This window comes from Misgurnus anguillicaudatus, chromosome 10, assembly GCF_027580225.2.
Source record: "Misgurnus anguillicaudatus chromosome 10, ASM2758022v2, whole genome shotgun sequence".
Lineage (NCBI taxonomy): Eukaryota > Metazoa > Chordata > Actinopteri > Cypriniformes > Cobitidae > Misgurnus > Misgurnus anguillicaudatus.
In genome coordinates this window covers 4,262,201-4,274,655 of record NC_073346.2, presented here as the reverse complement: position 1 = coordinate 4,274,655, position 12,455 = coordinate 4,262,201, and the positions used below count along the sequence as shown (strand labels likewise).

At 51.1% G+C, this 12,455-nt stretch overlaps 10 non-coding genes across 10 annotated transcripts; 5 read left to right on the top strand and 5 right to left on the bottom strand.

Annotated features, from left to right (window-relative positions):
- Nucleotides 1–5,232: 5,232 nt before the first annotated feature.
- Nucleotides 5,233–5,315, bottom strand: trnal-cag (transfer RNA leucine (anticodon CAG)). The gene has a single exon. It is a non-coding gene; the product is annotated as a tRNA-Leu (tRNA).
- A 1,124-nt stretch (nucleotides 5,316–6,439) lies between these two features.
- trnam-cau (transfer RNA methionine (anticodon CAU)) lies at nucleotides 6,440–6,513 on the top strand. The gene has a single exon. It is a non-coding gene; the product is annotated as a tRNA-Met (tRNA).
- Nucleotides 6,514–7,810: 1,297 nt separating this feature from the next.
- Nucleotides 7,811–7,893, bottom strand: trnal-cag (transfer RNA leucine (anticodon CAG)). Its single transcript has one exon. It is a non-coding gene; the product is annotated as a tRNA-Leu (tRNA).
- Nucleotides 7,894–9,017: 1,124 nt separating this feature from the next.
- On the top strand, nucleotides 9,018–9,091 carry trnam-cau (transfer RNA methionine (anticodon CAU)). The gene has a single exon. It is a non-coding gene; the product is annotated as a tRNA-Met (tRNA).
- A 92-nt stretch (nucleotides 9,092–9,183) lies between these two features.
- trnae-cuc (transfer RNA glutamic acid (anticodon CUC)) lies at nucleotides 9,184–9,255 on the top strand. The gene has a single exon. It is a non-coding gene; the product is annotated as a tRNA-Glu (tRNA).
- Nucleotides 9,256–9,523: 268 nt separating this feature from the next.
- On the bottom strand, nucleotides 9,524–9,596 carry trnar-acg (transfer RNA arginine (anticodon ACG)). Its single transcript has one exon. It is a non-coding gene; the product is annotated as a tRNA-Arg (tRNA).
- A 792-nt stretch (nucleotides 9,597–10,388) lies between these two features.
- trnal-cag (transfer RNA leucine (anticodon CAG)) lies at nucleotides 10,389–10,471 on the bottom strand. The gene has a single exon. It is a non-coding gene; the product is annotated as a tRNA-Leu (tRNA).
- Nucleotides 10,472–11,595: 1,124 nt separating this feature from the next.
- trnam-cau (transfer RNA methionine (anticodon CAU)) lies at nucleotides 11,596–11,669 on the top strand. The gene has a single exon. It is a non-coding gene; the product is annotated as a tRNA-Met (tRNA).
- Nucleotides 11,670–11,761: 92 nt separating this feature from the next.
- On the top strand, nucleotides 11,762–11,833 carry trnae-cuc (transfer RNA glutamic acid (anticodon CUC)). The gene has a single exon. It is a non-coding gene; the product is annotated as a tRNA-Glu (tRNA).
- Nucleotides 11,834–12,101: 268 nt separating this feature from the next.
- On the bottom strand, nucleotides 12,102–12,174 carry trnar-acg (transfer RNA arginine (anticodon ACG)). Its single transcript has one exon. It is a non-coding gene; the product is annotated as a tRNA-Arg (tRNA).
- Between the last annotated feature and the right edge of the window lie 281 nt (nucleotides 12,175–12,455).

Sequence of the window (12,455 nt, the reverse complement as noted above, 5' to 3'; positions counted from 1 at the left end):
GAGTGAGACTGCAAACACATGCTTCAACATCTGAGACTCTTAAATGTGAATGAAACCTCCAAAACACACAAGCACATAGTTACAATGCAAAGGCCAAAGGTCAAAGTCAGCTCACATGGATGCAAGGCCTACAACAGATGGTGTAAAAGACAAGAGTGAGACTGCAAACACATGCTTCAACATCTGAGACTCTTAAATGTGAAGGTTAGGGTTACGTCTCTAGGAAGTTCCTTGGCCGAGTTGACGTTTGCCACTTTAGGAAATTTGTGAAAAACGCTTGTATTCAGAGCTCATTTTCTCGGCCGAGGAAGGTCGGAGAGACATACGTTTGGATTTGTTGGAAAGGCCCGAACCAGACCTTTCCAACAACTCTAAGGTCAAGGACGTGGCCCTCTCGGGTGCGGAGCTACGGGTTCTTGAAAATGGGTGAAAAAGGCTTGGACTTAGTGTTTTTTTTTTGTGTGTGAAACAGGCGAAATAGACTAAAGTTTAGGGCTCTTTTGCTTGGCCTAGGAAGGTCGTAGAGACTTACCTTTGGATTCGTTGGAAAGGCCCGAACCAGACCTTTCCAACAAGCCCAAGGTCAAGGACGTGGCCCTCTTGGGGGCGGAGCAACGGGCATTTTAATATATAAGTTCATTTCTTATATCTCAGGAAGGGGAGGTCCCAGAGACATGGGGGTGGGGGCGTTTTAAAGGGGACAGAGAGAGCTTTCAAACGACACCAACCCCACGTCTCTACGACCTTCTTTGGCCGAGTTGGTGTTTTCCGAGTTGGACGTGGACTTAAAACTAGGGTTAGGGCTAGGTTTGGCAACTCGGCTCGGGTGAACCCCGCACCGATGCAATTTTGACACGTGGACGGTGGCGTGCCACGTTACGGGAGCCGGGAGTTTCGGAGTCGAGCGTCCTTTCTCGCCCCGCGCGGGAGATCGCCCGACTCCGATTTATCGCAGTATGCCTTCGCGGTCTTTGCCAATCTTTTCGGCCATAGCGGCGCCTAAACAAGGTCGCAGGATAACGCCGTCGCATGGGGCGCATCAGGGACCATTGACGATAAACATACTAAAAAATCGTAACGATTGGAGCGCGTCAGCGTAACCGCTATGGAAAAGAATGGCCGTAAATTGAACGCGACCTTTTTCCAGGAAGGTTCCGCAGGCCCCAAATCGCATGACTCGGCACGTCCCGGGTCACCGGGCGACATATTGACACCGGGTGCCGAAAAGGGAATCTTGCGACATTTTAGGCAAAAAACCTCTTCAAAGCTGTCTTGTGCTCTTACGCGCCTAGACCCTTTCGACGAGGCTCCGAAACGGAACGACATGCGGTTCCGAATCACGCGGGACTGCGGAACGTCGCGCACCGACAGCGCCTCGCCAGCCGTGCATCATACTGAAAGTTCAGGCCAATCGGACTTTTCCTCATCGCGTCGGTTACGCCGCTATTCTGCCCGATCGCAATTTAGTCCATGCAACCAATCGCAATAAACACACCCCAAACTATGTCCGTCGCATGCCGGGACAGAGGCGGTACTCATACGTCGAGCTCGGCCTGACAGAACCCCCCTGAGCCGCACGGGGCACCGCCCACGCGCAATCGGAATAAAATGCCATTGAAATGAATTGAGTGCCATTGGAGTAGGCCACAAAAAAGATGAACGGGCATAAACTGAACACGGGCATTTCCCCGCAAGGCCTTAGAAAGTCCCCAGGACCCCAAAAATGAACACCGTCAGGCCCCCGGGTCCCCCGATTCATACCCCTGAAGCACAAATGCGTGCGTCGCAAGGCTGGTTTCAGAAACCTCCCCAAAAAACTCCTCATTTTTGCCATGCATGGACTCTGCCAAAATTGCATTTTCACCAAAAATCTGATTTCTATGTTAAATTGCAATTGATTTTAGAGCTTAACCGTTTCGGGTGCCGCACCGCAGGCCGGTGACGTGCCGGCTCCTGCGATTTCGTACAAGTACCACCAAGCGGACCCGTACGGGAGCTGTCCCATTCCCCCATTAAACAATGCATTTTTCAAAATGAGTAGGCCACAAAAAGAACAAAAGGATAAATTGGAAGTGGACTTAAAACTAGGGTTAGGGCTAGGGTTGGCAACTCGGCTCGGGTGAACCCCGCACCGATGCAATTTTGACACGTGGACGGTTGGCGTGCCACGTTACGGGAGCCGGGAGTTTCGGAGTCGAGCGTCCTTTCTCGCCCCGCGCGGGAGATCGCCCGACTCCGATTTATCGCAGTATGCCTTCGCGGTCTTTGCCAATCTTTTCGGCCATAGCGGCGCCTAAACAAGGTCGCAGGATAACGCCGTCGCATGGGGCGCATCAGGGACCATTGACGATAAACATACTAAAAAATCGTAACGATCGGAGCGCGTCAGCGTAACCGCTACGGAAAAGAATGGCCGTAAATTGAACGCGACCTTTTTCCGGGAAGGTTCCGCAGGCCCCAAATCGCACGACTCGGCACGTCCCGGGTCACCGGGCGACATATTGACGGCAGGTGCCGAAAAGGGGATGTTGCGACATTTTAGGCAAAAAACCTCTTCAAAGCTGTCTTGTGCTCTTACGCGCCTAGACCCTTTCGACGAGGCTCCGAATCGGAGGGTCGCGCGCTTTCGAATCACGCGGGAGTGAGGAACCTCACGCGCCGACCCTTCCTCGCTCCCCGCGTGACATACCAAAAGATCGAGACCGTCGGACTTTTCCTTGCCGTGTCCGTTAAGTCGCTATTGTGCCCGATCGCCATTTACACTTGTTCGCCATTTTCACAAGTTTTCATTTGTCATGCTGCCCCGGGAGCCTTCCCGGGCACCGAAAACGGACTCAGAGGTAACGTTCGGGCCCTCGAACGACCGTCCGGGGGCGTTCGGATCCAGGGCCGCGTCCTGCCAAACTTGGCCCCAGAAAGACCCAGAGGCCCGTGCCCCGGGGCGACGAGAGACGATGTTCCGCACGTCACGTAGAGCAAAGTCCCGAACACGGGGCACGTTCCCAGGGCGTACGGGAGATCGAACAGTTTCCCATTAAATCAATGTTATTTTTGTACTGGCCCCGCGGTCGTCATCGGAACGGGAGCACCGCTCCGTCCCGGAGGCTTCCCGGGGTCCGAAAACGGACGCACGGGTACGTTTCGGGCCTCCGAACGACCCGCCGGAGGCGTTCGGCCACGAGGCGGGCTCCTGCCAAACTTGGCCGTGGATAGACCCAGACGCCCGTGCTCCGTGGCGACAAAAGCCGAGGCTCGGCACGTCGCGTAAAGCAAAGTCTCGGCCCCTGGTGAAGTTCCCGCGGCGTACGGGAGATCGAACAGTTTCCCATTAAATCAATGTTATTTTTGTACAGGCCCCGCGGTCGTCGCCGAAACGGGCGCCCCGCGCCGTCGCACAGGCCGCCGGGTAAGCTTAAATGGCAGCAGGGTGGAACACTTGCTCTGTGGGAATGATGAAGACTACTAATGGGTCAGTGGGCATTATAGTGGCTCTGTGGGCGACGAGGAAGACTATGATGAAGGTTTAATTGGCATCTGGGCATAATAGGGCTTTTACGGCCTCAATGAACAACAATAATAGGTAAGTGGGTAAAATAATGCTTTGGCGGGCAGGGGGGGGAGACCCCCAATGCAAAAAAAGCCCCCGTGGACAAATAAGGGCTTGGTGGTCTGTCTGAGGGACACTAATGGGTAAGGGGGCATTATAGTGGCTCTGTGGGCGATGAGGAAGACTATGAAGAAGATTTAATTGGCATCTGGGCATAATAGGGCTTTTACGGCCTCAATGAACAACAATAATAGGTAAGTGGGTAAAATAATGCTTTGGTGGGCAGGCAGACAGGACCCCCAATGCAAATAAAGCCCCCACGGACACAAAAAGGGCTTGGTGGTCTGCCACTACGTAGCCCACGGCTCAAGGGTGCCCCTGGTGGTGTCCATTTTGCCAATAGTGGGGGTCTTGGGGTCCTTCCTGGCGAGTAAGGGCAAAGTGACACGTAGTCATCGAGTTAAAGGGCAAACGGGTGACCACGAAAGGGGAGCAAGCCAACGGACCCACTATGTAGACAATGGCAATTTATTTGAATGGGCGAAAATCCCACCAACCCCCTAAATTCCCTTACCTTTTTCACCGGCCGGGTTATGCGCAACGCTGGCTTCGAAGGCAAGGATCGCAGCACCTCCAAGAGGCAAAGCTTCACTGCCTCCGGCCCATCGACCTAAGGTTGGACGGCTAAATTGCCTGCCTGCAGTCCTGCGCTCCGCCATCTGAGCAATCAGAGCCTGGTGTGCGTCCTCTGCTCTACTGAGGCATGTTGACGCAGGACAGCAGACACCCAACGTGTGGGAGGAAGGAGTAAAAACAGGATCGAGCCAGCCAGGAGTCGAACCTAGAATCTTCTAATCCGTAGTCAGACGCGTTATCCATTGCGCCACTGGCACAACGCCAGAAACCAGGGAAGTCATGCTTGGAGAAGACAGCTGGATTCTGGAGGCCAGCTGCAAAACTTCATTATTAAATATTAATCCGGTTTTACTCTGCCATCATTAAATCCATTATTACACAATCAATAATTACATGGTTCCCTGCTGCAGCAGCCAAGGACAAGGCCAAGCTGCAGCGGGTGATCCGCTCGGCAGAGAGAGTGATCAACACCTCTCTACCTTCTCTGGAATCCCTTCACAACCTCAGGGCTGTGAGAAGGGCAAGAAAAATTATGTCTGACCCATCTCATCCAGGCTGTACCATGTTTCAGCTGCTCCCTTCAGGTAGAAGGCTTCGGCTCCCGAGAACTGCAAAATCCCGGCATCGCCTGAGCTTCTTTCCCACGGCCGCCTGGCTGCTTAATGACAGTTCAATTCCTTTTCAGGACTGAATGCACTGTTTGCACTTTATTGTTTCTATTACTCCTACTTTTATCATTCAGTATTAGTGTAAGTATCATTATTACTCTTAGCACCTTCCATTCACCTTCCATATGACTGTGTATTGTCATATCTTGTTCTGTCTTAATGTTTCGTTTGCCACATTACATCCATGCGTGACTGGCTGTAAAGAATTCCAATTGTGTTTGACACTATATTGCAATAAATTGAACCTTGAACCTTCATCTCTACCAAAATGGGAAACCGGGTCGTCCCCCGCGTGCCTGTCTCCTGGCGTCTTTGAAAAGGACGCTCCCTCGGAAGAAAGCGCGATACACAGCACGGGTGGCTACAACAAAGGCAACAGAATGTCAGAAGTGGGATTCGAACCCACGCCTCCAGAGGAGACTGCGACCTGAACGCAGCGCCTTAGACCGCTCGGCCATCCTGACCACCCCAGCTGGCCCGAGCGAGTCGATTGCGCTCCTCAGCGAATGTGCCGGTGTAACTTTTGGAATGACTCACGATTTTATTGCCTTCATGCAGCTCATCTTTAATTCTTATTTATTTCTTCACAAACGCCTTGAAATAGTGACGAATGTGGATTTTTCGAAATGAGGAACAATGTGCCCGAAGCCTTTCATTTGCCAAAAGCACACGCAGCCCGTCTCCATATGCCCTGTAACGGATGCTGTCAAAGTGGTTTTGCATTCAATGATCCTTTCCCGCCTGATCATACTGTTTTAGAACAGGGTCACAAAAAGGAATCGCCATTCTCAGACCCTGCTCGTTCTACTTGAACGCGCAATGAAAATACTTGATCAAATGCGGATGGACGCCGGCATTGCAATTTAGCGAAAAAGCGCCATCTCTGTACGTCTCAGGGCCTTTTTATGGTTCGCAGTTGCCTTCTAATGTAGACAACAGTTAACCATACGGCGGCGACATCCTTAAAAGAACCGGTGGCATTGTGTCTCGAGCACACAAGGCAAACAAGAGATTCTTCAAGAGGTGAGTGCGAAGTACAGTTTACTGCCACAGGCAATGGCCGCAGAGCTTTTACTTTAACAGACTCTAATACGTGGAACACGTCACCAACTTACATAGGACAGTCTTTCAACTTTAGCACAATTTAAGTTTTTCTACTAGATAATGAGGCTAAAGACGAGCCAAACACGTGATCACTGAATAACTGGGACTTTGCATTGTGGATATGTAACGTTATTCCATTAATCTGTCAGCTGTGTCAAATGTGTCAAATGTAAGTGTTTATTTATAATGGGTTTTATCTAGCCTGAGAGCATGTGCGCCAAGATCGTCCAGCAACGGCAGGCGTGCCATTCTCGACACCATTTAAAAGACGATAGGAATCCTGGGCATGACATAGCCCCTCTGTGTCTCCTTGAAGTTGTTTCTGTACGTGTAACATATTAAGAACGAGAAGGTCCTCAGTGTGGGTAGCCAGAGTGCAAGAAGCCCAGTCGTGCTCTCCTCGCAGGAGTTTCCTCGCTGGTGGCGCACAAAATGCCACGCAACCAGACGCAAGGGGCCTCCCAGGAGCCGTCGGTCTGGGCGTGCCTCGTTGGCGCAGTTAGGCAGCGCGTCAGTCTCATAATCTGAAGGTCGTGAGTTCGAGCCTCACACGGGGCAGGGTGCTCTTTTGTCGACTAGTTTGAGACTTTAGCCCCGTTTTCCTTCCGCACAGTGTGCCAGGCATCCACGGCCTGAAGGCCAGCGTGTCCTCCCTGGTGGTCTAGTGGCTAGGATTCGGCGCTCTCACCGCCGCGGCCCGGGTTCGATTCACGGTCACGGAACGCTCTTTTGACGTGCGCTTGCCTTTTTCACCGGCCGGGTTATGCGCAACGCTGGCTTCGAAGGCAAGGATCGCAGCACCTCCAAGAGGCAAAGCTTCACTGCCTCCGGCCCATCGACCTAAGGTTGGACGGCTAAATTGCCTGCCTGCAGTCCTGCGCTCCGCCATCTGAGCAATCAGAGCCTGGTGTGCGTCCTCTGCTCTACTGAGGCATGTTGACGCAGGACAGCAGACACCCAACGTGTGGGAGGAAGGAGTAAAAACAGGATCGAGCCAGCCAGGAGTCGAACCTAGAATCTTCTAATCCGTAGTCAGACGCGTTATCCATTGCGCCACTGGCACAACGCCAGAAACCAGGGAAGTCATGCTTGGAGAAGACAGCTGGATTCTGGAGGCCAGCTGCAAAACTTCATTATTAAATATTAATCCGGTTTTACTCTGCCATCATTAAATCCATTATTACACAATCAATAATTACATGGTTCCCTGCTGCAGCAGCCAAGGACAAGGCCAAGCTGCAGCGGGTGATCCGCTCGGCAGAGAGAGTGATCAACACCTCTCTACCTTCTCTGGAATCCCTTCACAACCTCAGGGCTGTGAGAAGGGCAAGAAAAATTATGTCTGACCCATCTCATCCAGGCTGTACCATGTTTCAGCTGCTCCCTTCAGGTAGAAGGCTTCGGCTCCCGAGAACTGCAAAATCCCGGCATCGCCTGAGCTTCTTTCCCACGGCCGCCTGGCTGCTTAATGACAGTTCAATTCCTTTTCAGGACTGAATGCACTGTTTGCACTTTATTGTTTCTATTACTCCTACTTTTATCATTCAGTATTAGTGTAAGTATCATTATTACTCTTAGCACCTTCCATTCACCTTCCATATGACTGTGTATTGTCATATCTTGTTCTGTCTTAATGTTTCGTTTGCCACATTACATCCATGCGTGACTGGCTGTAAAGAATTCCAATTGTGTTTGACACTATATTGCAATAAATTGAACCTTGAACCTTCATCTCTACCAAAATGGGAAACCGGGTCGTCCCCCGCGTGCCTGTCTCCTGGCGTCTTTGAAAAGGACGCTCCCTCGGAAGAAAGCGCGATACACAGCACGGGTGGCTACAACAAAGGCAACAGAATGTCAGAAGTGGGATTCGAACCCACGCCTCCAGAGGAGACTGCGACCTGAACGCAGCGCCTTAGACCGCTCGGCCATCCTGACCACCCCAGCTGGCCCGAGCGAGTCGATTGCGCTCCTCAGCGAATGTGCCGGTGTAACTTTTGGAATGACTCACGATTTTATTGCCTTCATGCAGCTCATCTTTAATTCTTATTTATTTCTTCACAAACGCCTTGAAATAGTGACGAATGTGGATTTTTCGAAATGAGGAACAATGTGCCCGAAGCCTTTCATTTGCCAAAAGCACACGCAGCCCGTCTCCATATGCCCTGTAACGGATGCTGTCAAAGTGGTTTTGCATTCAATGATCCTTTCCCCCTTGATCATACTGTTTTAGAACAGGGTCACAAAACGGAATCGCCATTCTCAGACCCTGCTCGTTCTACTTGAACGCGCAATGAAAATACTTGATCAAATGCGGATGGACGCCGGCATTGCAATTTAGCGAAAAAGCGCCATCTCTGTACGTCTCAGGGCCTTTTTATGGTTCGCAGTTGCCTTCTAATGTAGACAACAGTTAACCATACGGCGGCGACATCCTTAAAAGAACCGGTGGCGTTGTGTCTCGAGCACACAAGGCAAACAAGAGATTCTTCAAGAGGTGAGTGCGAAGTACAGTTTACTGCCACAGGCAATGGCCGCAGAGCTTTTACTTTAACAGACTCTAATACGTGGAACACGTCACCAACTTACATAGGACAGTCTTTCAACTTTAGCACAATTTAAGTTTTTCTACTAGATAATGAGGCTAAAGACGAGCCAAACACGTGATCACTGAATAACTGGGACTTTGCATTGTGGATATGTAACGTTATTCCATTAATCTGTCAGCTGTGTCAAATGTGTCAAATGTAAGTGTTTATTTATAATGGGTTTTATCTAGCCTGAGAGCATGTGCGCCAAGATCGTCCAGCAACGGCAGGCGTGCCATTCTCGACACCATTTAAAAGACGATAGGAATCCTGGGCATGACATAGCCCCTCTGTGTCTCCTTGAAGTTGTTTCTGTACGTGTAACATATTAAGAACGAGAAGGTCCTCAGTGTGGGTAGCCAGAGTGCAAGAAGCCCAGTCGTGCTCTCCTCGCAGGAGTTTCCTCGCTGGTGGCGCACAAAATGCCACGCAACCAGACGCAAGGGGCCACCCAGGAGCCGTCGGTCTGGGCGTGCCTCGTTGGCGCAGTTAGGCAGCGCGTCAGTCTCATAATCTGAAGGTCGTGAGTTCGAGCCTCACACGGGGCAGGGTGCCCTTTTGTCGACTAGTTTGAGACTTTAGCCCCGTTTTCCTTCCGCACAGTGTGCCAGGCATCCACGGCCTGAAGGCCAGCGTGTCCTCCCTGGTGGTCTAGTGGCTAGGATTCGGCGCTCTCACCGCCGCGGCCCGGGTTCGATTCCCGGTCAGGGAACGCTCTTTTGACGTGCGCTTGCCTTTTTCACCGGCCGGGTTATGCGCAACGCTGGCTTCGAAGGCAAGGATCGCAGCACCTCCAAGAGGCAAAGCTTCACTGCCTCCGGCCCATCGACCTAAGGTTGGACGGCTAAATTGCCTGCCTGCAGTCCTGCGCTCCGCCATCTGAGCAATCAGAGCCTGGTGTGCGTCCTCTGCTCTACTGAGGCATGTTGACGCAGGACAGCAGACACCCAACGTGTGGGAGGAAGGAGTAAAAACAGGATCGAGCCAGCCAGGAGTCGAACCTAGAATCTTCTGATCCGTAGTCAGACGCGTTATCCATTGCGCCACTGGCCCAACGCCAGAAACCTGGGAAGTCATGCTTGGAGAAGACAGCTGGATTCTGGAGGCCAGCTGCAAAACTTCATTATTAAATATTAATCCGGTTTTACTCTGCCATCATTAAATCCATTATTACACAATCAATAATTACATGGTTCCCTGCTGCAGCAGCCAAGGACAAGGCCAAGCTGCAGCGGGTGATCCGCTCGGCAGAGAGAGTGATCAACACCTCTCTACCTTCTCTGGAATCCCTTCACAACCTCAGGGCTGTGAGAAGGGCAAGAAAAATTATGTCTGACCCATCTCATCCAGGCTGTACCATGTTTCAGCTGCTCCCTTCAGGTAGAAGGCTTCGGCTCCCGAGAACTGCAAAATCCCGGCATCGCCTGAGCTTCTTTCCCACGGCCGCCTGGCTGCTTAATGACAGTTCAATTCCTTTTCAGGACTGAATGCACTGTTTGCACTTTATTGTTTCTATTACTCCTACTTTTATCATTCAGTATTAGTGTAAGTATCATTATTACTCTTAGCACCTTCCATTCACCTTCCATATGACTGTGTATTGTCATATCTTGTTCTGTCTTAATGTTTCGTTTGCCACATTACATCCATGCGTGACTGGCTGTAAAGAATTCCAATTGTGTTTGACACTATATTGCAATAAATTGAACCTTGAACCTTCATCTCTACCAAAATGGGAAACCGGGTCGTCCCCCGCGTGCCTGTCTCCTGGCGTCTTTGAAAAGGACGCTCCCTCGGAAGAAAGCGCGATACACAGCACGGGTGGCTACAACAAAGGCAACAGAATGTCAGAAGTGGGATTCGAACCCACGCCTCCAGAGGAGACTGCGACCTGAACGCAGCGCCTTAGACCGCTCGGCCATCCTGACCACCCCAGCTGGCCCGAGCGAGTCGATTGCGCTCCTCAGCGAATGTGCCGGTGTAACTTTTGGAATGACTCACGATTTTATTGCCTTCATGCAGCTCATCTTTAATTCTTATTTATTTCTTCACAAACGCCTTGAAATAGTGACGAATGTGGATTTTTCGAAATGAGGAACAATGTGCCCGAAGCCTTTCATTTGCCAAAAGCACACGCAGCCCGTCTCCATATGCCCTGTAACGGATGCTGTCAAAGTGGTTTTGCATTCAATGATCCTTTCCCCCTTGATCATACTGTTTTAGAACAGGGTCACAAAAAGGAATCGCCATTCTCAGACCCTGCTCGTTCTACTTGAACGCGCAATGAAAATACTTGATCAAATGCGGATGGACGCCGGCATTGCAATTTAGCGAAAAAGCGCCATCTCTGTACGTCTCAGGGCCTTTTTATGGTTCGCAGTTGCCTTCTAATGTAGACAACAGTTAACCATACGGCGGCGACATCCTTAAAAGAACCGGTGGCATTGTGTCTCGAGCACACAAGGCAAACAAGAGATTCTTCAAGAGGTGAGTGCGAAGTACAGTTTACTGCCACAGGCAATGGCCGCAGAGCTTTTACTTTAACAGACTCTAATACGTGGAACACGTCACCAACTTACATAGGACAGTCTTTCAACTTTAGCACAATTTAAGTTTTTCTACTAGATAATGAGGCTAAAGACGAGCCAAACACGTGATCACTGAATAACTGGGACTTTGCATTGTGGATATGTAACGTTATTCCATTAATCTGTCAGCTGTGTCAAATGTGTCAAATGTAAGTGTTTATTTATAATGGGTTTTATCTAGCCTGAGAGCATGTGCGCCAAGATCGTCCAGCAACGGCAGGCGTGCCATTCTCGACACCATTTAAAAGACGATAGGAATCCTGGGCATGACATAGCCCCTCTGTGTCTCCTTGAAGTTGTTTCTGTACGTGTAACATATTAAGAACGAGAAGGTCCTCAGTGTGGGTAGCCAGAGTGCAAGAAGCCCAGTCGTGCTCTCCTCGCAGGAGTTTCCTCGCTGGTGGCGCACAAAATGCCACGCAACCAGACGCAAGGGGCCACCCAGGAGCCGTCGGTCTGGGCGTGCCTCGTTGGCGCAGTTAGGCAGCGCGTCAGTCTCATAATCTGAAGGTCGTGAGTTCGAGCCTCACACGGGGCAGGGTGCCCTTTTGTCGACTAGTTTGAGACTTTAGCCCCGTTTTCCTTCCGCACAGTGTGCCAGGCATCCACGGCCTGAAGGCCAGCGTGTCCTCCCTGGTGGTCTAGTGGCTAGGATTCGGCGCTCTCACCGCCGCGGCCCGGGTTCGATTCCCGGTCAGGGAACGCTCTTTTGACGTGCGCTTGCCTTTTTCACCGGCCGGGTTATGCGCAACGCTGGCTTCGAAGGCAAGGATCGCAGCACCTCCAAGAGGCAAAGCTTCACTGCCTCCGGCCCATCGACCTAAGGTTGGACGGCTAAATTGCCTGCCTGCAGTCCTGCGCTCCGCCATCTGAGCAATCAGAGCCTGGTGTGCGTCCTCTGCTCTACTGAGGCATGTTGACGCAGGACAGCAGACACCCAACGTGTGGGAGGAAGGAGTAAAAACAGGATCGAGCCAGCCAGGAGTCGAACCTAGAATCTTCTGATCCGTAGTCAGACGCGTTATCCATTGCGCCACTGGCCCAACGCCAGAAACCTGGGAAGTCATGCTTGGAGAAGACAGCTGGATTCTGGAGGCCAGCTGCAAAACTTCATTATTAAATATTAATCCGGTTTTACTCTGCCATCATTAAATCCATTATTACACAATCAATAATTACATGGTTCCCTGCTGCAGCAGCCAAGGACAAGGCCAAGCTGCAGCGGGTGATCCGCTCGGCAGAGAGAGTGATCAACACCTCTCTACCTTCTCTGGAATCCCTTCACAACCTCAGGGCTGTGAGAAGGGCAAGAAAAATTATGTCT